The 21,446-nt window shown below is 44.2% G+C and overlaps 1 pseudogene; it reads left to right on the top strand.

Annotated features, from left to right (window-relative positions):
• Positions 1-480: 480 nt before the first annotated feature.
• Positions 481-14,836, top strand: LOC117852846 (asparagine synthetase [glutamine-hydrolyzing] 2-like; annotated as a pseudogene).
• Positions 14,837-21,446: the final 6,610 nt, after the last annotated feature.

Below are 21,446 nucleotides of genomic sequence, written 5' to 3'. Positions count from 1 at the left end.
GTGTCCAGCTGATTTTGGCATCATGGACTCTACCCATAGACTATGGGTCAACTAAGGGGGTGTTTGGATACTGGGTACTAAACTTTAGCAATGTCACATCGAATATTCGGATGCTAATTAGGAGGACTAAACATGAGCTAATTATAAAACTAATTGCAGAACCTGTGCTAATTCACGAGATGAATCTATTAAGCCTAATTAATCCATCATTAACAAATGGTTACTGTAGCACCACGTTATCAAATCATGAACTAATTAGTCTTAATAGATTTATCTCGCGAAATAGACTCTATCTGTGCAATTAGTTTTGTAATTAATCTATATTTAATACTCCTAATTAGCATCTAAACATCGACACGTGCTAAACTAAATGTATCGAAACCCCCCTAGCCCGCAGATCCGACGGCCGAGATGCCGTGGTTACCCTGCAAAGCCCTAATTAGATCCCCCTCCTCCCCAGGCATGACCCACCATTTCGCGAGAGACCTCTTTCGCATCCCGAGGCGGCGCGGGGGCTGACGGGCGGCGGGGCGGGTGGTGGTGGTGTGGGTGCTAGAGCAGCGGCGGGCGAGGCGAGCGCGAGCCCGAGCCGGAGCAGGCCACCATGTGCGGCATCCTCGCCGTCCTCGGCGTCGCCGACGTCTCCCTCGCCAAGCGCTCCCGCATCATCGAGCTCTCGCGCAGGTGAGGCCCGCCGCCCCCGCCCCGTCTCGCCATCTCCCTATCCATCGGTTCCCTCTGTGTCTGTACGCGCAGCGAGCGGGGGCGGCGGGTGCTTGCGCCCGCGTGAGGGAGAGGGTGGCGGAAATTTGGTGGCGGATTTGGGCGGGTTGAGAGAACGTATTTTACTTTCGGCGAAATGGGAACGTTCTGGATTATCTGGCCATTTGTAGCTGTCCACTTGTCGATTTGATTTAGATTAACAGTTTGTCAAGAATCTGCGCAAGCTGAAATGAATCAACGATACGCAGGCAATACAGTCAAACCTGAATAATAGTATAATGCTAGTCTCCGAGGGTCTAGGAATGGGCTGTGGCCCCTGACAGGCTCTGATCTTTGTGAAGTGCCCTGATCGAGTGATGCCGTATCTATGTCGTGTGCTCGTGTGAAGAATTTGGAAGATCAGATTCTGGGCGTGAAGACTATGTAGCTTTGTATATGACATCATGTGAGGTTGTCATACCGAAGGTGTTTGTTTTGGGATGAATGTGTATTTTTCAAGAACAGTAGTAGTGGGTATGTATGGACACGTTTCATCTGTAGCAGATGCGCTTCTTGTGTGCTCCGGGATGTCCATGGTTTTGAATGTAGATTTGAATTTGAGTAAAAAGTAGCATGTGTTGATGTGCTTTATGTCCAGTGATGCACTTCTAGGTTTTGGTTGGTAGTGCTTGTGGCATGGATGTTTTGGTTCGTGACAAGAATTAAAATTTTAAATGAAATTGCTGGGTTACCCTAAAATTATTTCTCATTGCCAACGGGTGATGCAACACATTTGGCATGGCAGAAGAGAAAGAAAAGACAACAAGATTGCCTAGAAGTTCCACGGTGGCTTATGATCAGAGAAAAATTGAAAAGTTTAAATCAATTTATAGAAGCAATCAGAGTGAGTAGAATTTATGACTTATGAGCAAGTTCTTCATCTTTAAGGAACACACAATTGTTGAATCAAAGAGTTACAATTTCCTGAATTAACATAATCTTCTACTAGAAATAACCTGTTGAACACAAATTAGTGTCTTCTTTCAGAATTCAGAACCAAGAGCCAGATGTTTCTTTGCTGTAGTATATAATTTCTCTGTAGCTTTTTTTTGGGCACTTTGTTCTTTGGAAGACATAGTGCATGGTGCATCTTATAAATAGCTTATGCACTCTCTCAAATGAAATTTATAATTTTTGTAGGTTACGGCACCGAGGACCTGATTGGAGCGGTTTACACTGCCATCAGGATTGCTATCTTGCACACCAGCGGTTGGCTATTGTGGATCCCACATCTGGAGACCAGCTGTTGTACAATGAGGACAAATCGGTTGTTGTAACGGTCTGTATCTGGGTTGGAAATACAATTTCACAGTATCCACTCATTTCTTTGTGCTAACTGCAGATTTCATTTCGACAAATGACTTTTTCATTGTTCTGCTTTTGGTAGCTGTCAGCTGTTTCCAAAAGTTTGTTATGGGGTTTGCAAATGTCATCATTGGGCTGAGCGTGCCTTAATGCATCATTATATTAATTATTAACCCACCAGAAGTCTTGATTGAACTAAATAAACTAGAGGAAATATGTTTCTGTTTGTGTATAGTTACATCAGAACAACAACTTATCGTCTGGTTTGTGTTTCCAGGTGAATGGAGAGATCTATAACCATGAAGAGTTGAAAGCTAAGTTGACAACTCATAAATTCCAAACTGTCAGTGATTGTGAAGTTATTGCCCATCTTGTAAGTTGCATATCTATTTCTTACGCCCTTTCTTTATCTTCATCTTAACATCATCCTCTATAAATAAGCCTGCTTAATCTCCGCATTGAGACCTTTTAATGTTGCTTTTAAACAGTACGAAGAATATGGGGAAGAATTCGTGGATATGTTAGATGGCATGTTCGCATTTGTTCTTCTTGATACACGTGATAAAAGCTTCATTGCAGCTCGTGATGCTATTGGCATCTGCCCATTATACATGGGATGGGGTCTTGATGGTATGTATAAAGAATAATTAAATTTCTGTCCTGTGCAGAAAATCAGGTGTGTTATTCATGTTTATCCATCTCAAATTTTATTTTCAGAAATTTGTCAATGGTGAATTTTGTTGTTATATTATTGTTGGCAGTAGTCAATCAGTGCTTGAAGGTCATGGTCCAAAAATCCTGGTTGCAACCAGCCAGTTACTGCCACGAACTTTAGAAACCGCACAGAAGATTTTATTCAAATTTGAATTTTGAATGCTGATCTCCTAGTAAATAAATAGTAGAAAAAACACTTTCTATCAATTTCCATAATAAGTTGGAAAGAGCCAACAGGTTGGCAAATGTTCTAGATCTTACCATCTGGAATACAGTGCCTCCAACTGATAGGAGTTATCTAACTTAGTGTTCCGGATACGATGCTATTCTTTTTTAATGTCTGGGTGTGCACAAGAATATGCAAAATTTGGCCTTTATATGAATTTTGTTTCTGGAAATTGTAAGTGGTACTTGCAAGCCCATAGGTAACAATGAATTGTCTGCATTTGTTCCTGGTGGTTAGATCCTGCTTGCATGCAAGGAAGATGCCAGATTGGTTATTGGCACACTGTATTCTTGGAGGTAGGAATGTGGGGGTATGACCAATATTGGTATGTGCATGTCAATGAAATATCAATAGTTTTATGGACGGTTACTGAGACAAAACGACATAGTTGAAGAGCGGCTCTTGTGGGCCTTTTGGTTTTCATTACCAGTCTGGAAGTGGGATTATCACTGCTAAAGTCTTTTCTGTTGCCCAATAACAAAAACAGAAAAAAGTACTATGTAGCTATGTTATTTAGGGAAACTATGTTCTTGTATTTGAAGAAGTGTTCTTTATACCCTCTTTTCTTCTTTAATATAATGATAGCAGATCTCCTGCGTGTTCGAGAAAAAAACTGTTACTATTTTCTTCTTTTCTTCAATATCGGGAAATACGCGGTGTTGTGTTGTCACCCAACTCAATTCATCCAATTTTTCTTTTTTTTTGAATTTCGATAACTGCCACATGGCATTAATTCATACTGTTGTATGTTTTCAGGGTCAGTTTGGTTTTCTTCGGAGATGAAGGCATTGAGTGATGATTGTGAACGCTTCATAACCTTCCCACCTGGGCACCTTGTACTCCAGCAAAACAGGTTGACTTTTGTAGCTGACAATCCCATCCCAGCCATAATACCAGAATAAGTTTTTAGACCCTGCAGGAAAAAGCAATAAGCTACTATTTCCTCTGATCACAATTTAAAAAAATTGTCCATTTGGGCATGGATATGATCTCCAATGTAACAGTTTTGACTAACAGTATATATTATGAAAGTTCTTTTCATGGTGAATTTAAGAGTGATCAATCTTATGTTGTCGATCTATATGTTCTTTTAGATATTTATGGTCAAAGTTTAAAAAGTTTGACCAACAATAATCCTAAATGGACTTTATATTTGTGATCAGAGGTGGTACTTACATATAAAAAAAGGTAGTACTTATGTTGGAAATTTCCTTTTGTTTTGCATTCTAACCTGAGTTCTTATATCCTTTCTAGGTGGTCTAAGGAGATGGTTCAACCTACCATGGTTTCTAGAAAGCATTCCCTCAACCCCTTACAATCCTCTTCTCCTCCAAGAGATGTTTGAGAAGGCATTTCCTTTCCTGTTACCATGTTCTACTTTGATACCTATTGATACATAAAGTATAGTTGATTTGCAGTCTATGCAGTCGTCTTGTTTCATTTCACATCCTTTGATGCATATAGTAATAATTTATTGATATGTTTATGAATGCTGTATTTGTTTTAGTGCTAATCTATTTTAAGTTTTGATCTATCTTTCATGCTTATCTGTTGTATTAATGCCTCTGGTTGGGCAATGCTCAATTGCTTATCTGTATATCAGTTGATCTTGTATGTGCAATGGTTAATCCAGTATAATATGTGGTGATGTACTCAATGATGGTTCAATGTGTTGCTTTCTTCATTAAGAATTTAGATAGGTGACATGTTCGAAGTTATTGCTGGTTGGTTCTAAATTGTTTTGCTTACTAATCATTTACCATACCATCTTACATTATTTACAAATTTTGTAGTCTGTTACTAAGAGGCTGATGACTGATGTGCCATTTGGTGTACTCTTGTCTGGTGGACTTGACTCTTCTTTGGTTGCATCTGTTGCTTCATGGCACTTAGAAGAAACAAAATTTGCCAGACAGTGGGGAAACAAACTGCATACGTTTTGTATCGGGTGAAGGTAAGTTTCTTGTTTACCCTTAGTGCTGAGCATCATTTTTGCCATCTTCTCAGTTTTATTTCGTTTTCTTGTTGCTTACTATTTTGACAAGAGTAAGGAATATCTACTGAGAATGATATAAGCAGAGGAACAATGTAATGGAATTCTTCTGCTTTCGTTCTTTCTAGGGTTCTCCTGATCTTAAAGCTGCTAGGGAAGTTGCTGACTACATTGGCATTGTACACCATGAATTCCACTTTACTGTGCAGGTTCTCAATTTGTTTTTTCTTTGTACATCAGAAAAAACCTTTCTTTGAATTTTTTATGTACTGCTGTCAACAAAATATCACGCATTGATGCCTTGGAAGAAGTCATCTACCATATTGAGACATATGATGTTACAACAATCAGAGCAAGTACCCCAATGTTTTTGATGTCACGCAAAATCAAATCTTTGGGGGTGAAGATGGTTCTTTCTGGAGAAGGCTCAGATGAAATTTTTGGTGGATACCTTTATTTTCATAAGGCACCAAACAAGAAGGAATTCCATGAGGAAACATGTCGGAAGGTAATGGAAGTTTCCACTGGAAATATGTTACTGTCCAAAGTTTTAAGCCAATAAGTACTCTTGAAGCATTTAAAGCAGAGTAGTACAAACATATTGCCTCTTTCAGTACAGTTGCTTAGTTATTCAATCGTGAATGCTGCAATTAGATGTACTTACAAGAGAATCTTTCCCCTGACTCTTTAGATAAAAGCTCTACATTTATATGACTGCTTGAGAGCGAACAAAGCAACTTCTGCTTGGGGTGTTGAGGCACGTGTTCCATTCCTTCACAAGAGTTTCATCAATGTAGCAATGGACATTGATCCTGAATGGAAGATGGTATGTTGATATGTATTGCAACAATATTAGGAATCTAATTTCGCTGTAATAAATTTCTTTGGTTCTAACCAGCACGATTGCTTTGTTTTGAATATTGCCTTGAAAATTTTAGATAAAACGTGATCTTGGTCGGATTGAGAAGTGGGTTATCCTAATGCATTCGATGATGAGAAGAGGCCCTATCTACCTAAGGTTGTTTGAAGTTTCTCTTGTTATTTTCATGGTGTTACTTTCTAAATCCTAGGTGCGGCAACTTACGTAAGTTTTACTTTCTGTGAATAGCATATTCTATACAGGCAAAAGGAACAGTTCAGTGATGGTGTTGGGTATAGTTGGATTGATGGCTTGAAGGACCATGCAAGTGAACATGTATGTCGTATTTCCTATGTTGAACGACTCAAGAAGTTTGTCCCTTTTGGACTTGCAGTTGATGTTTATTCTTTGTGTTTCAGGTCTCAGATTCCATGATGATGAATGCTAGCTTTGTTTACCCAGAGAACACACCCACAACAAAAGAAGGGTACTACTATAGAATGATATTTAAAAAATACTTCCCCAAGGTCTGTAAGCTGCATTGCTCTTGCAAAGCTATTTCGGTATGAAATAATCTTAAACCTGAAACAGTGCGTCTGCCCATCTACATAACCCTATGATTATTACAGCCTGCAGCAAGGTCGACTGTTCCTGGAGGTCCAAGTGTGGCATGCAGCACTGCCAAGGCTGTTGAATGGGACGCGGCCTGGTCCAAGAACCTTGATCCATCTGGCCGTGCAGCTCTGGGTGTTCATGATGCTGCGTACGAAGATACTCCAGGGGCAGCTCCTGCAGCCGTTACAGATAACGGCCTCCGTCCAGCTATTGGTGAAAGCCTCGTGAAACCCGTCGCTCCAGCCAGTGCTGTCTAAGCAATGGTGAAAGTTTCTGTCGTCGCAGAAGAATGTTGGTTCACTGGTCATTTCATCTTCATATCATGCGGCAAAGTTCATTTAGTCAAGCAATGGAGATATGCTTTGTGCTCCATACTTGGCAGCATCGTGTTGGGTTTTTACTGTACACTGTTTGTTTGTTTATGGATTGGTCAAAGCGTTGTAAATATTTGTCATCCCCGTGACCAATTTTCTTTGGTTGTTTCTCTTAATCCTGTTGCAGATTGCTATCGTTAATCTAGTTTCCTGCTCCCTCCGTTTCAAATTATGGTCGTTTTGACTTCTCTAAATTCAATAGGTATTATTATGCATCCAGCCATATACAATATTTAGATGAATAATAATATCTATGAACCTAAAAGAGCTAAATTTAGAATGGAGTGAGTAATTTGCACCCCACACATGGGGTTGTTTGTGACTTGTGCAGATTTATCTTATATTTTGTGCAACCAAGGTTTTCATTTCCTTAATCTGGAACTATGATGGTCTGATCACTTACCAGTCATTCCAGTAGTGTTTATATTTAATAAAAGATCAACACCCAGACATACATCTGTGAGTTCTTACAGGGCAATGCTATTTCAATGACGGCTGATATGTTGATCTGAACACCGATCGCATCTATTCTTCTTGGGCTATGTGTATATTCACTTTTATTTTTTGATATGTTGACACATGAATTCTCCTTTTATTTTTTTTGCCGAACACATTTCGCATTTGCACACAAAGCTGTAGTATATTTATTTTTATTTAAAAAAGTGCACAACAGTGTGATTTATGGAATATTCTTTTTTTGGACGAACCTGTCGAAGATTTTTTTACGATATTTTTTACTTGAGATTCTATTTTTTACTTGAGATTCCTGTGGTATCTCGAGCGTTTTGGTGATGTAAATTCTGTAGCGCACTGTGGCCGTTGATTAGAAGACGCACCGTCGAGATCTAACAGCCGTAACCCATAGGCCATAGCAAGCTCGTCAATTTCCTTCCCCTTTCCCCAAGGAAAAAACTACTTTACGAAGGGTCGCGCTCCAATGCGACTGCCTCAGCCCAGCAGGCCTCCTCTTAGGCTCGTTAAGACCGCCCCCCAATCAGCGGTTCCGACCGTTTTTGTCCCAAAGGAACCTCCCCCAAAATCACGTAACTGATTGCTTTGCTTCAGAGGAGCGGAGCAAAGAGAAGGGCGGCGCCGCGACTGGATCCCACGCCGGTGGCGACCATGAGCATCGGAGGAGCGGAGAGAAGGGGTTGCCGTCGCGATTGGATCCCACGCTGGTGGCGGCCGCGAGCATTGGAGGAGCGGAGAGAAGGGGCCGCCGCCGTGACTGGATCCTACTCCGACGGCATCCGTGAGCACAGGTGGAGGGGAGGGGACTCGTCAGGGTTGCCTTCGGCGGGGGGAGGGGGGGAGGCACCTTCTGTTCGACGCTTGCGGGCTTGCGACGCAGACCAGATGCCCAAGGCGACTGGGAGCACGGGAGGGCAGGCTGACACCGTGACGGTTGCGGCGGGACGCAAGGGCACTGATGCTAGGCGCACGGCCTCCTTCAGCGACAATCCTAGGTGAGAACTCCTCTCCCCAGCCTCCCCAGCGACACACACCCTCGCATGGTTACTCATCCCCTGTCGGATTTTAGGTTTTATTTTTGGGGGGAAGTCCCTTGTCTAGGAAGGAAGGATAGACAACTTATTTTTATGGTTTAGCAACTGACAAGTCAGTAACTTCTAAAAAAAAAGCCACTAGTTTTGCTTTTACCTAGTAATTTTCGCATGCTCACTCATCCTCCCGTCGTTTCTTTGGTTTGATGTTGGGGGAAGGGGTATGGGGAGAGACTTTGTGCGAGGAACGATCATTAGGAGAGAGTTCAAATATGTTGCATTTTTAGGGAGATAATGCACAACACTATATTTTTACTTTCTGTTCCATGGCAACTTATTCTCATGGTTGGTAGCAACTGACAAATACAACTAGTCTGATGGAGTTTAGTTATGTTTTTCATTTGTCAATTCCCCTGCGTGGACACTAGTTTTTTGAGTTATGTGGTAGTTCGTTCTCTGAATCAATGGTATAACCCCCTAACGCGCAAACTAGATGCCATTCAACTGATCTGCACTGCATAATTTTTTTTACAGAATGGGAACAAAGCACAAATTAGATGCCATTGTTCCAGCCCCCTCTCCAAGAAGAACGACCAGGGCATCTTAGTGCAAAATTCCCAGGACTCACAGCTTGCAGAGGTAGGACAAAGAAGGCAAACCAGAAGACAATGTGCTAAAGGGATTGGAGGAGAGGGCAATGTAGAAAACGATATCAAGGGGAAAGGGAAAATTGAACAAGGTGATCAACCGAAAAAACAGACCCGGTAACAATTATTGCACCAACCCTTCTTGCACCATTTTTGTTGTGATAATTCAATCACCATCAACTTATCTATTGCACAGCAACGTATGAACCTTATAATCCCCACTCCAGCAACTTATTAATACGTACTCCAGCAATCTACTAATTACTTTTCCTTTTTTTTCAAGGATGTAGTTCTGCAAGCAAACTCATCACCATCAACAACAATTTGGATGATCGTCAGAAAGAAGATATCATAGGAGTGGGGTTTGGTGGCCTACTGAAGATCAAGTGCACTTACGTACCTGAGAAATTGTCCTCCTGGCTCATTAAGATTTTCGACATAGAGAAGTCAGAGTTGGTCATTCCATACAAGGGTAGGATCAAGGTCGACGACCAAGCTGTCCATAGAGTTTTCAATCTCCCTATTGGAGAGGAGTACATCGATTACGAGAAGAAGAGCGGCGCCGATACCTTTGTTGAGTTCTACAAAATCTTTGGCCACGAATAAGATCAGATACCACCCACATTTGTTGAAGCTGAAAAGTGGTTGTTAGGTGAAGGAAAGGGCAAAATCACTGACAGGTGGTTACAATATTGGTTAGTTTTTGCCATCAGCACCTTGTTGTGCCCGACATCAAGCACAAAACTATGTGCTAGAACTTTCCATTCAATTGCAAATCCAAACAATATCGCAAGCTACAACTAGTGCCAGCTCATCGTTGAAAGGCTCAAAAAAGGCATCACGGAGTTTAAGGAAAGGAATCAAAAGTTTGTGTTGGGTTGCCTTTTCTTCCTAACTGTACGTGTATACTAATCTGTTCCCCTCTTTCTTTCTTTTTTCCATTCGCCACAAGTGATGATTTTTTATTTTTTTTGGCAGGTTTTATATCTTGATTCACTTGAGGTGGGACAGCTTGTAGACCAAGATGAGGAAACAAGAGCTGCTGTCTGGACTGGCACCCTTGGCAGCAAAGTTTGCTCCATGAATAGGCTTACTGACAATGATTTTGGCAAGCTACTGGTAAGAAAAAAATTGCCCCCAGTAACTTGTTCTTCATTACCTGCATCTTTTTGTGCTCATTACCAACAACTTGTGTATTTCATTTTTTATCAGCAACTTGTGCACATCACTCAGCAACTTTCCAACCTTTCCTTTTTACAGCTAAAATAAGAATACTCATGCTCAACTCAATCAATGCTCATACCACCAAGCAGTGTCCACGATTTTGTGAATTCAACTATGCCAGGAAACTCCATCACATTGGTAATTTTCCCTTGTAATTCCACCTACTCTTTTTTTCCTAGAGTTACTGCTTCACTAAAAAATGGGCACACATGTAATTGTAGAGCAGAGAGGCTTTCAAGGATTTGTCGACTAATTTCAGCACAACCATCAACCGAGCTGTGCTGAACTTCACACTCAACTTATGCTAGGGTGGTATAAAGCAGCAAGGACATCATGACACTGCCCCATATACCAGCACAACTGGTCAAATCAACACGGCCGGTGCTGCTGCTGGGCAACCTAGCACCTCGCATGGGTTAGGAAGGATGAGCAATAAGGCAACCAAAAAGATACCATTGAAGATCCCCAAGGCAATAGATGAGCATGAGTTAGAAGAGAAAAGTGATACGCCCCCTGGTACTACTAAAATGGAGTACGATGATGAGACAGATGATGATACCGGTGGGACTCGTGAGCTTAGATCAAAAAGAAGACAGGATAGCCCCAGGGCACAAATTGATGAGGAGAAGAGCATTGATGCAACTCAGAGCAGCAGTGAGGAACCAGAAGACTATGGTGAGCCGGAGGACAGTGCACACGGAGATTGTAGCGAAGACGGTTAGATGGTCACACAAGAAGCAGAGAACGCTGGTTCACAGAGCCACACAACTGTTGTTGACAAACAAGGTAATATAACTGGTACACAGATTCTCTAGCAACTTATAGCCAGGTTAGTTTGCTCAAGTAGCAACTTATGGGTATTTTTTCCACAGCAATTAAATTTTATATTTCTTCCATTCACTTGCTTTTATATTTCTTATTGTTTGAAAATAACTTTTGACAGTTCAAAGCAACAACAAAGAGGGACACGCCCATGAAGACTAACAACATTCGATAGAGAGCACAAAAGAAAGCCATGAAGGCCACAAGGATGGTCACACAACTATTGGTGACAAACAAGGTAATAGAAAAGTTGCTTTTTATAATTTAGGGTCAATAGTAAATTTATGCCAAGTCAGCGCGTTCAAATAGCAACTCCATGTAGCAAATTATATTCAAATTCAGTGTGCTCAAGCAACAACTTATAAGCAAATTCAGTGTGCTCAAGCAGCAACTTATGTGTATTTTTTCACAGCATTAACTTTATTTTTTCTTTCCACTCACACTCTTTTTCCTTGCTTTTTGAAAATACTTTCGCCATTGCAAAGCAGCAACAAAGAGGGGCACACCAAAGTCTCTAATGTTGACAGAACAAACAAGGAAGATGTCCAACAAGATTTGATAGAGGGCAAAAAAGAAGGCAATCAAGGCGATAAGGATGGCCACACAACTGCTGGCGACAAACAAGGTAATAGAATGTCTGCTTTTTAATAATTTTAGGGTCAATAGCAATAATTATGCCAAGTCAATTGTGCTCAAATTGTAACTCATACAACAAATTTCTTTTTTGATAGTGGAAATCAACAACAAAGAAGGGCATGACCATGCTCCTACTGCTGACGAAACAAGCAAGGAAGATGATGAACAACCTTTGACAGGGGGCACAAAATAAGGCCATGAATATTTGACACCCACAACACAAGCAACACCCGCAAATAGGGTTAATGAAGATGCTCAAGGAAACCAAGGCAGTGTGCACAAGGTCAGAATAATAGCTAAGCCTCGAACGCATCCACTGATGAATATGAAGACCTCACGCCACCAACACCCACAAATGAAAAAGGATTTTATGCGGGCATGTCGTTGCTTGAATTTATGGCCAGACCACCAAAAGAACGAGCCAAGAGGGGACCTTCAGAACAACTTATGTTTCAGCAGCCAAAAATCTTAGAAACCCGCACACACCTTAACCTAGGGAATATTATCACCAATCTAGCTGAGATAGAGCTTGGAAACTCAGGGATGCAGCCGACACGGCTAATGAACTGAATATGCCACTGAAAGAAGCAGCCCAGAAGGTTGAAGCTAAAATAGTCCAAGAGGAGACAGCTGCCCTTCCACTTCCCCAAAGCAAGGTCAAGTCAGGAAGGACCAAGAGAAGTGCACAAAGGACATATTTTCCTTTAAGGAAGCAGCTCGCCAAAAGAGTAAAGCCTGTTGGCAATTTGCCGCCACTTGCACCAAAACCAAAAATGATTTTAGAAAAGGAAGGTGGGGGTGCATCTAGGCAAGACGGGTCCGATGGCGATAGAGAAAACAAGCAAAAAGATGCGACACCCACCAACGAAAGCATCAGCCCAGATGGTGACAGAGAAAATGATGCAAGGGTAGTAGTGTATGCCCGAAAGCATAAAGATAATAAGGCAGCCGAAGTGGAAAAGGCACCACAAGCAGAAGATACCCTTCAAAAGGAGACAACAAACATGATAAGACAACAAACACAGCTAGCAACTTTATCAAAACTTTGTGGAAATTTCTAACAACTTTATTGTTTTTTCTATGCAGCAACTTAACAAGATTTTGGATGTGCCTGGCAGCAAAGGAAAGCATAGGGAAGGGTGTAGTCATGTTCCTCACAGTGATGCAGAAGATGTAAGTCTTTGCAGAAGACATTTTTTTTTCTAAAAAGTAAAAACGAACCCCCATCTCCCCCGATAAAATCAGGAAGAGCAAAGGTTTGAAGGACGCTCTAGATACTCCAAGCTTCCCCCTTGGATTTGATGATGAAATAAGCAATAGTCCAAACAAATCAACAGGATCAAGATCTATCACTAGGTCAATGCTGGAACAGGCCTATGAACAAGCAATGAACAAGAAGATTGGAGAGCAAACAACCGAACAGTAGGTACAGGAACTAGAAGACGAGCTTATTCTAAAGCACGTGCCAAGGTAGGAAACGGATGATTTGTACATGGCACTATGCAATTACAACAGGTTTCAACCTACCAGCGACACGAGGTATGCGCACCCCTACACAACTCACACACACATACTCCGGCAAATCAGCATTTTTTTTAACCACTACAACTATGATGCAACCCTATTTTATTCAAATCCAATGAGATCACGGCCACTGCGGGTGAAATAGCAAATGGTGTGCTCATGGGCAGATCACTAGACACCTGCTTCTCCATATAGGTACCTGTGTGCTATCACAAGATCCATATCAAAAGAGGAAGAAGATAATGTCTCCATGGGTCGAGGTAAAACATTAATCTTGCTTCACTTTTATTTTATTATATTAATGCACATCATCAACATCATCTTCACTTTTCTTTTCTTTGTTTTTGGTTGTTCTTTATCATTACTCGAGCAGCTAAGAATGATGTCAGATGGGATGTACAACAAGTTTGTAGAGAAAGCTTTCGACTTTCTGAACGCAGACTATGACATGGTAATTACTCATGCACCCATTTGCATTTTTTCTGCACCCAAATTAGGAAATAGCAGTCCCTGGGGCCAAAAAAAAAATCAGCAGCAACATGTGCATATCATCCAGCAACTTTACCGTATTTTATGAATTTATCCAATAGATTCTATTCCCTATCCACCAAAGCAATGAGAATGAACCAAAGGGAGATGGGCACTGGTTCACAATTGTGGTAAACATGGAAGCTAAGAAGTTCCAAGTGATTGACTCTTTGAGGGCGCCAAGCAATGCTGAATTGAGAGACAAAGCGAATAAGGTCCGCGCCAAAGTGATCACATTGTGGAAAAAGTACACAGCAAAACACAAGGGATGCACAGTCCCTACAATCTACTTGTTCGAGCTAGAGTTTATCACAGGTTTCAAGCAATGGAATGTAAGTAAAACAAGTTGCTGCAATCCCAAAAATAACTTCTTTTCTTGCCTTTTTTCTCTATTTTTCTTGGAATGCAACTTTTCTCTCCCTTTTATCCTAATTTCCCCCCATTTTTTTTCTAGACATGACTGTGGACCTTTTACTCTTAAGGCAATGCAATGTTGGGATGGGAGCAGGTTGCCCAAGCTTATAGGATACGACGAGTTTAAACTGAGAAAAGACATGCTTTTTGAGTGGATAAACAGCCCAACAAACAAGATAGATTGGAGGAATTGTCTCTTATCTAAAATGAAAAGCAAAGTAAGTTTAAACTGTTATATTTCATATACAGGCTCTATTTTTCCTTACAAAACTTGTTTACTACATACATACAGCCCACCACACAACTTGTGTGCTAAATGCATTCCCTCAGCAGCAGCTTGTTTACTACATACAACAACTTATTTTTTGGTTCTGCCATCTGAACTTATCCTCACTGTTTTTTTGTTTCTTTGAGAACATGGGAACTTAGCTTCGCAGAAGACAGCAACTATGTAGACAAAAAGACAAGCTTTGCATGGAATCCATGGCACGTGAAAGATGTTTTTCTCATTTCTTTTATGCCCACTCTGTGTATTAAGTAGAAGTGTAATCTTCACCGGTTGTGTAATCTTCACTTTGCATGGAATCCTCACTGGTTTCACTCATAAGTTTGCACATGAACTTTTTATTAACTATGTACACACTACGAAATATGAAAAGTGTTCCACAGTTTGTGGAAGTTCTTGAGCAAATATATGATCCCCATAGAATGCTGCCTTTGTTCCCATAGAATGCAGCCAGATTGCCGGACTATTTGTGGCAACCACGCAAATTAATTGCGGATCGTAGATTCATGCAGTCAGATTGCAGAGGATAGTATTAAAGAGGAAGGAGTCACATGATAAATAATTACATTCTCTTTTTCGCAAACCACATATTTGTATACTCAAATATTAATCCTACTAAAAGTAACTTATAACTTATAATCCAACGAGTTTCTAACAAAACAATAATCTTTTTTTTTCTCATCACACTACTAGCTTTGCATTAGGGGTTTATCAATAAGCTCCTTTGTACGTTTCTTTGCTAGCTTGGACAGACAATGAGCTCTAATATGTTCAATAGATTCACAATAGCCACACAACTTCTTAGTTGGTGAGACGAGATCCAGCCCGGTCCTCAACCTTTTTGATCTTGGGCGTCCCTGCCTTTTGGTTATTGGCAGATCACCAACCACTGCAACAACACCCCCCGAGCCAGTGGCAAATTGAAAATGTAATAAATAAGTTGCTATCATTAACCCAAAGTTGATAGCCAAAATGAATAAAAGTTGCAGCAGAGATAAACACTTTTTCATTCATAAGTTGCTACCATCTCAAAGAATGCTGCTAGAAAAAAAATGAATTTAACTTGCATTCCTACCAATAGGGTTTGAAGGTACAGCAGCAGCATCCTGGGTAGCAGATGCACTTGCTTTCTTGCACTGCTTTTTGTGTTGCCTTGAGCCCGCAGCACTAATGGATTGCAGCCTTGAATCAATACTTGATGCTCTCCTCTTCTTCAACGCAGTAAGTTCAGACTGCATCGTAACCATATGCTTCGAAACTCTACCGTAGCCCTCGTTGTTGCCCATGAAAGGTCTAACAATCTTTGTAAAGCCGTTGTAAATCCTGCTATAACGAACAATGTACTTCCCCTGGCTTTGCAAGCTGCTGTGCTTGCAGCGACTCACTAACAACTTCAATATCATCTTGATCCACTACCTCAGTTGACCATCTAGGTAAGATGTACTGTTCAGGCACCTCACGAACAGCAAGCGTATCAAACACTTTCATTACGTGGCAACACAACACACCATCTCTCTAGAATTTACAGCAAGTGCAGCTATACACACCCTCCGACTTGTCTATGGTGACTTTGAATGTTCTAGTGCCGTACAGCGGCTCTCGGTAATATTTGTATGAAACAACATCTATCAGATTATCCCCCTCGACGCGAACAATATAGTAGCTGGAGCTCATATAGGAACAAATTGAACAGCTTCCTTGTGTAAACCTCCTTCATTTGGCGCTCCATAGGGGGACTTTTGTGACCGTGTTTGTGTAACAACCAACCCCTAAGCCTTCCCAGTTAGGCTTAATCCCAGCCCTTAACCTTAGTCAGCTGTTTGGCTTGACCGCACCTAAGTGCCCAGTTTTCCGCCGGTCCCGACCCCTGAGATCCGACCCCTTCCTGCTTCGCCCCTCTCCCGACCCCGGCGAGCTCAGCCCACCGACGGATCCTACTGATCTCCCTCCCCCGTCAGATCTATCCATAGGTGGACCCGCGAGATCTTTTCCAAATCCCCCGCGACAGCCGCACTCGAGTTGCATGGCCGCCCCCAGAGTTTCCTTGCCGCGTGGCTCGTTTTCTCCGACGCCACCGCTCAGTTTTGTCTCAGGCAAGCAGCAGAGTGGGTTCCCACGCCCCTTTTCCCCAATGGCAGCGGAAGCCCTCTGCACCCCTTTCTGCAGAGCCTCGCCTCCCGCGCCCATCATCACGCTACCAGATCCCGGCCCCGGAGACCGATGTCGCCCGTCTTTTCCGTCCCTTCAGCCACAGTTGCGCCGCCCGGTCGTCGCTACACGACGATTCCTCCACCGCCAACCCCGACCGCGGCCGCGACAGTTCCTTTCCCCGCTCTGTCAGAAGCCGCCCGACAATCTGTTGTTCCGCGCTCTCCCCCGCGCCCGCGTTCGCCTGTCTTCTCACCTGTGCGCCCTCGATTCTAGCGCCGTTTAACCGGTCGCTTCTATCACCTCTTCCGCACGACGACGCCCGCTCTCCGCCAAATCCCAACCACCAGTCTACCCGCCCCTACGCCGCCCTGACGGCAGAACGCAATGATCGCTGGCGTCACCCCCGGAGTTCTGCAGCACCGCCCTGGTTGCTCAATCGCCGCCACGGCAGAGCACTCCATTGCTTCTCCCCGGCCTTCACGCCGCTCCCCTTCTCTCTCCCCACGCCGTTTCCGTTCCTCTACCCCAGCAGCTATAAAAGGAATGCTCCCGTCGCCAGAGTTCCCTCTGCTCTTGTTGCCTTTAGCTTTCTCTAGCTCTCTGCTCAAGCTCCTAGCGCCATCCACCCCGTCTTGGGAAGTTCTTCTCCCATTTCCCTCTCAGTTCCTCCAAGTCACCCAGTAGATTGCTCCCCGTGCTGCGTAAGAGCTCTCTTGTGTTCCGCAAGAAGCAGCGCCACCGCCGGAGCATTTCCAGCCTTAGCCCCTCCGCCCATGTCTGCTCCTTCCCGACCCCAAGCTTTCCTTTCAGGAAGAAGGTGAGTTGCCGACCCCCAGTCCGCCTCGCCCGACCCCTCCTATCCGCCCGACCCCAGTTCCGTCTCGTCCGACCCCGTCTGTTCTGCCGACCCTTATCCGCCTCGCTCGAGGGCTTGGCTGTGATCTTTTTCTTCAACTCGAGGGTGTATGTGTAAAACTTGGGAAACCTTCAGCGCTTGCGTCTAAGGACCCCGGGTTCCTCACGTCCTCTAGTTCAAGGATCAGACCACTGGTTCCTTTCCCACCCTTACCTTTTGTTTAGCATCAGCTCTCGAACCACCATCACCTCCTGCTCTTTGTCGCGAGTTTCTGGGCTCAGGCGAGCCAGTGTTGCTGTTGAACTAACTGTCTAAGCTAACCCTTGCATTGCATTCGTGTAGAGCTACACCTCGCCGACGGTTTCTACGAGCTTCACCCGGCGCCAGAAGAAGAAGCTGTAGCCGAGCTCCTGCCCTCCGAAGTCGAAGTCGCTCCCGGAGCCGAGCAGTTTCCGTCCTCCTTGCTTGAAGGCAAGCCCCAGTTCCATGAAAATCCTATGTGTTTTACCAGACTTGCGCATGCCTTCTGTAACATGCTTGTGCATTTACGTATAGGAGTTGTTTGAAACCCTAGATGCATGCCTTAGTTATCCCCATGATCTGAACACTAGCTGTTGGACCGAGTAGCTGCATTTCTTAACTAGGAAAACGGTAAAAGTCGAGTGATTTCCTGTCACTCGCGAGTTATAGGAGTTGCATGTTTACTCTCCTGTTATAACTATAAGGACGATGGACGGGGCAGGGTTTTGGTAACTTTTTGGTGGTCGGATGGTCGCCCCGTCTGTCTATGAAATCTGCTAAGGCCCGACAGTGGTGGTGTTCGTGATCAAGTGTTTGAAAGTACTAGCCTCATACTTAGTATGGGATGAGGAAGCCTAGTACCTGATTGAACCTAGATGTGAGCGGTCGCCCCATTGTTCTTGGAACGGAGTTTCCCCTGCTGGTTGTCGCACGTGGTGGCAATGTGTGGTCACAGGACGGCAGAGGCCGAGTCTGTGGAACCTTGCACCAAAGGAAATGGGCCCGACACGGGTTAGGGGATTGATGGGGAAGGACGACACAGGAAGCGACCTCCGGGTACGCGGATGTCGTGAGGCTAGGTTCACCATGCATGGTTAAAGAACTCGAATCGATTCGTCTACCTCTCACAGTTTGAGATTGCTTGATCGCTATGTCACCCTGAGTAAATGAGGAATCTGATGATGGCAATGTGGTTGTTATATCTACCCATCTTGTTTGGCTCTATGGTTGCTTAGAATAGTTTGCAAAACCTAGACCGGTTAATCAACTTAGAACCGGAGCTAAAACTTGAAAATAGGTTGTACTTAGTGCTTTTGGCAAACAAACCCCTCGGCCAAGAAGCCTTGCATGTCTAGTAGGAGGAGTAGTCCTTACTCCTATCGGTTAAGTCTTGTTGAGCTTAGTAGCTCAGCCTTGTGGTGGCTTCTGTTTTCAGGTGAAGTTGCCGCGTCCGACCCCTCTCTGGTTGGTGCTTGGTCGCCCCAGCTCCCACCAGGCTGGACAGTCGAGTGGGACCCCTCCTCGGACGGCGAGGAGAGGACTCAGTGATGTTCTGGCTAGCCTCGCCCAGGATATCCGGCCCCGACGAAGTCTTCCGCTAGTGTTTTCTCTGTTGTTCCTTGTTTTGTAAACTCTAATGTTGGACTTTATGGTTGAACAAAAATGAGTAAAACTCGTTTAAACTCGGTGGACTGGTTGTATTCTCTGTAACCGCTCACCTTGTGTGGGTTTGCTGAACTCGATCCTGTTTAAGTGGTTAAATCGGATGAAATCCGACGGCGCTTCGTGTTAGCTCGAGTTAGGCAGGAGTGTCGCATGTTAGGCGGCTAAACTCTGCTTAATCAAGCTAATCCGAGGTGGTTCCGCCACAGCTGGTATCAGAGCTGTGTTTAGCATTCGGAGAACACAACGAGCCCTAAACACTTCTTTGAAAAGGATAAAAATTGCAAGAAACTTTTGAAAATCTCGTACGGTCGTTAAGGATGACTTAGTGCGAGAGGCCCTAGGGGATTTTGGGGTTGTTTCAGGTGACTAATAAGTACTTGGTTATGTTGCTAACTCTTCCAGCACTTCGCCACGTCTATCATACGTGTGCCGAGTTCCGCATCACGAGTATGCGAGGGTTGATAGGGAGCTCCATTCAAAGGACCCTATCTTTGCGGTTGTTTTCGCCCACGTCTATAACACGTGAGCAGGTTCCGTATGTGTTCCATACGAAGGTTGGTACGGCTCGATTCCAACGAGCCTATCGGCACGGTCGTTTCGCCACGTTTGTCATACGTGTGCCGATCCCGCATCACGAGTATGCGAAGGGTTATACGGTTCTATTCGGAAGGAACCTATTTCCACGGTTGAGTGCTGTCCATGCAGCCTTAAACGCATGGGTGCCGTTCCTATAGTGAGCGGTAATGTTTGGGAACGCTTTCGTGGGTGCTGGCACGAAAGGTTCGTGTGTGGTGTTTTTCTGCAGGTTGCTAACCGCGCTCGTTAAGAGACGTCGCTAGAACCGACTAGATATTATAGGGAGAGACGTATGGTTGCCTTGTCGCCGGCGCTGACCGCGTAAGACCCAAAGTTCGGGCAGTTGTTTAGGTTAAGAGTAAGGTAGGCCGTGCATGCGTCATATAGTTGTACGGTCCCTTTTTCTCAGCAGCAACCCTGTCCGAAAGAGTTCTTCTGATCTAAGGATTTCTAGTTTCTCTTAGTTGCTCTCGGTGAAACCCGTCTGCTTTTCTATCCGACCCCTGATCCTTGGATCCATCTCACGTGTTTTCGGTTTTCTTGGTTCCAGATGGCTGTTCCCGGACATGTTGTTTTTGGAGCGGACGGTACCTTCCAGTCAACGTGCCTGCATTTCGAGGGGTTTCCCGCGATATTGTGGGATATGCTAAAATGGTTTGGGTATCAGTCCCCGCCATTGTATGCCGGGCGGTTGTATATGGAACAGGGCATTCAGACGTGCCAGGTGCAAGCGTTGGTACCACCTCCCCTTGTGCGGCCCGACTGGCCCTCCCTGGGCATAATAGCCTATGGTCTTTCTCCGGAAGATACATGGGAGTCTGCTGCCCTTCAGTTGCTCACCCAGTTCTGTTAGTTGCACCCTGTGGAGATCACGCTGGACCCGATCGGTCTTTTCCCCGTCAGGAGTCGGCTGGACCCGGCCTGGCTTGACCGCGTCGGAAACCTCGAGGTGTTGGCCACCACCTGTGCTATGGTCACCATCTCCACCAACGTCCGGTGCATGGCTGCCCTCTACAGGTTGATAGAGCTCCAGGGAAGAGCTATGACTCTCTTCGCCTATACGGCTGCAGATACCTACGGTTACCTCCAGGCAGCAAGAAGAGACCTGGTAGGCCAAACCTACCAGCTGATCCAACGTGGTATCCAGATCCACGATATGCAAGATAGGATCTCCGAGCTAGAAGGAGAAGTCGCCGACCTCGTGGACGGCATGATAGAACTCTCGGAGGAAAAGATGGAGGTAGAAATGGAGCTAGCAGTCGCCAATGCCCACCTGGAGGAGCACCAAGCCGAGCTCGAGGATATGCATGCCCTCAACATGCAGCTCGAAGCTCAGGAGGACCCTGAGGAAGATGAGGGAGCGTCCAGCATGGACATAGAAGAAGATGGCGCCCCTTCTCCGACTCATAGTGTCCATTGGTAGCTTAAGGGTTCTCAGGGAACCTTCTTTCTTTTTGTTGTACTCCTCGGCAGCCTAGTTTTTGGAAAAGCTGTAATAGGTTAGCCTTGAGTTGAGTACTTCCTGTGTTGAAACATCGAGTGTATAAAGTTAACCCCGGTGCATAGTTTTCTCCTTTTCGTATGGTGTGGATGCTGGGTCGAGTAAGTGCGCTGTAACCCTATGCTGTTTTCGGGGAGCCTGTTCAGTTGGCCGACCCTAGTTTGCGAGCCAGAGTGCGCCGACCCTTGAGGCAGTCTCTGCCTCGTCCGACCCTTTCAAGTATGGACTGTGTCCGACCCCTTGGT

This window comes from Setaria viridis, chromosome 4, assembly GCF_005286985.2.
Source record: "Setaria viridis chromosome 4, Setaria_viridis_v4.0, whole genome shotgun sequence".
Taxonomy (NCBI): domain Eukaryota; kingdom Viridiplantae; phylum Streptophyta; class Magnoliopsida; order Poales; family Poaceae; genus Setaria; species Setaria viridis.
Note: the sequence above shows the minus strand (reverse complement) of the source record. Positions and strands in the feature narration are given on the sequence as shown.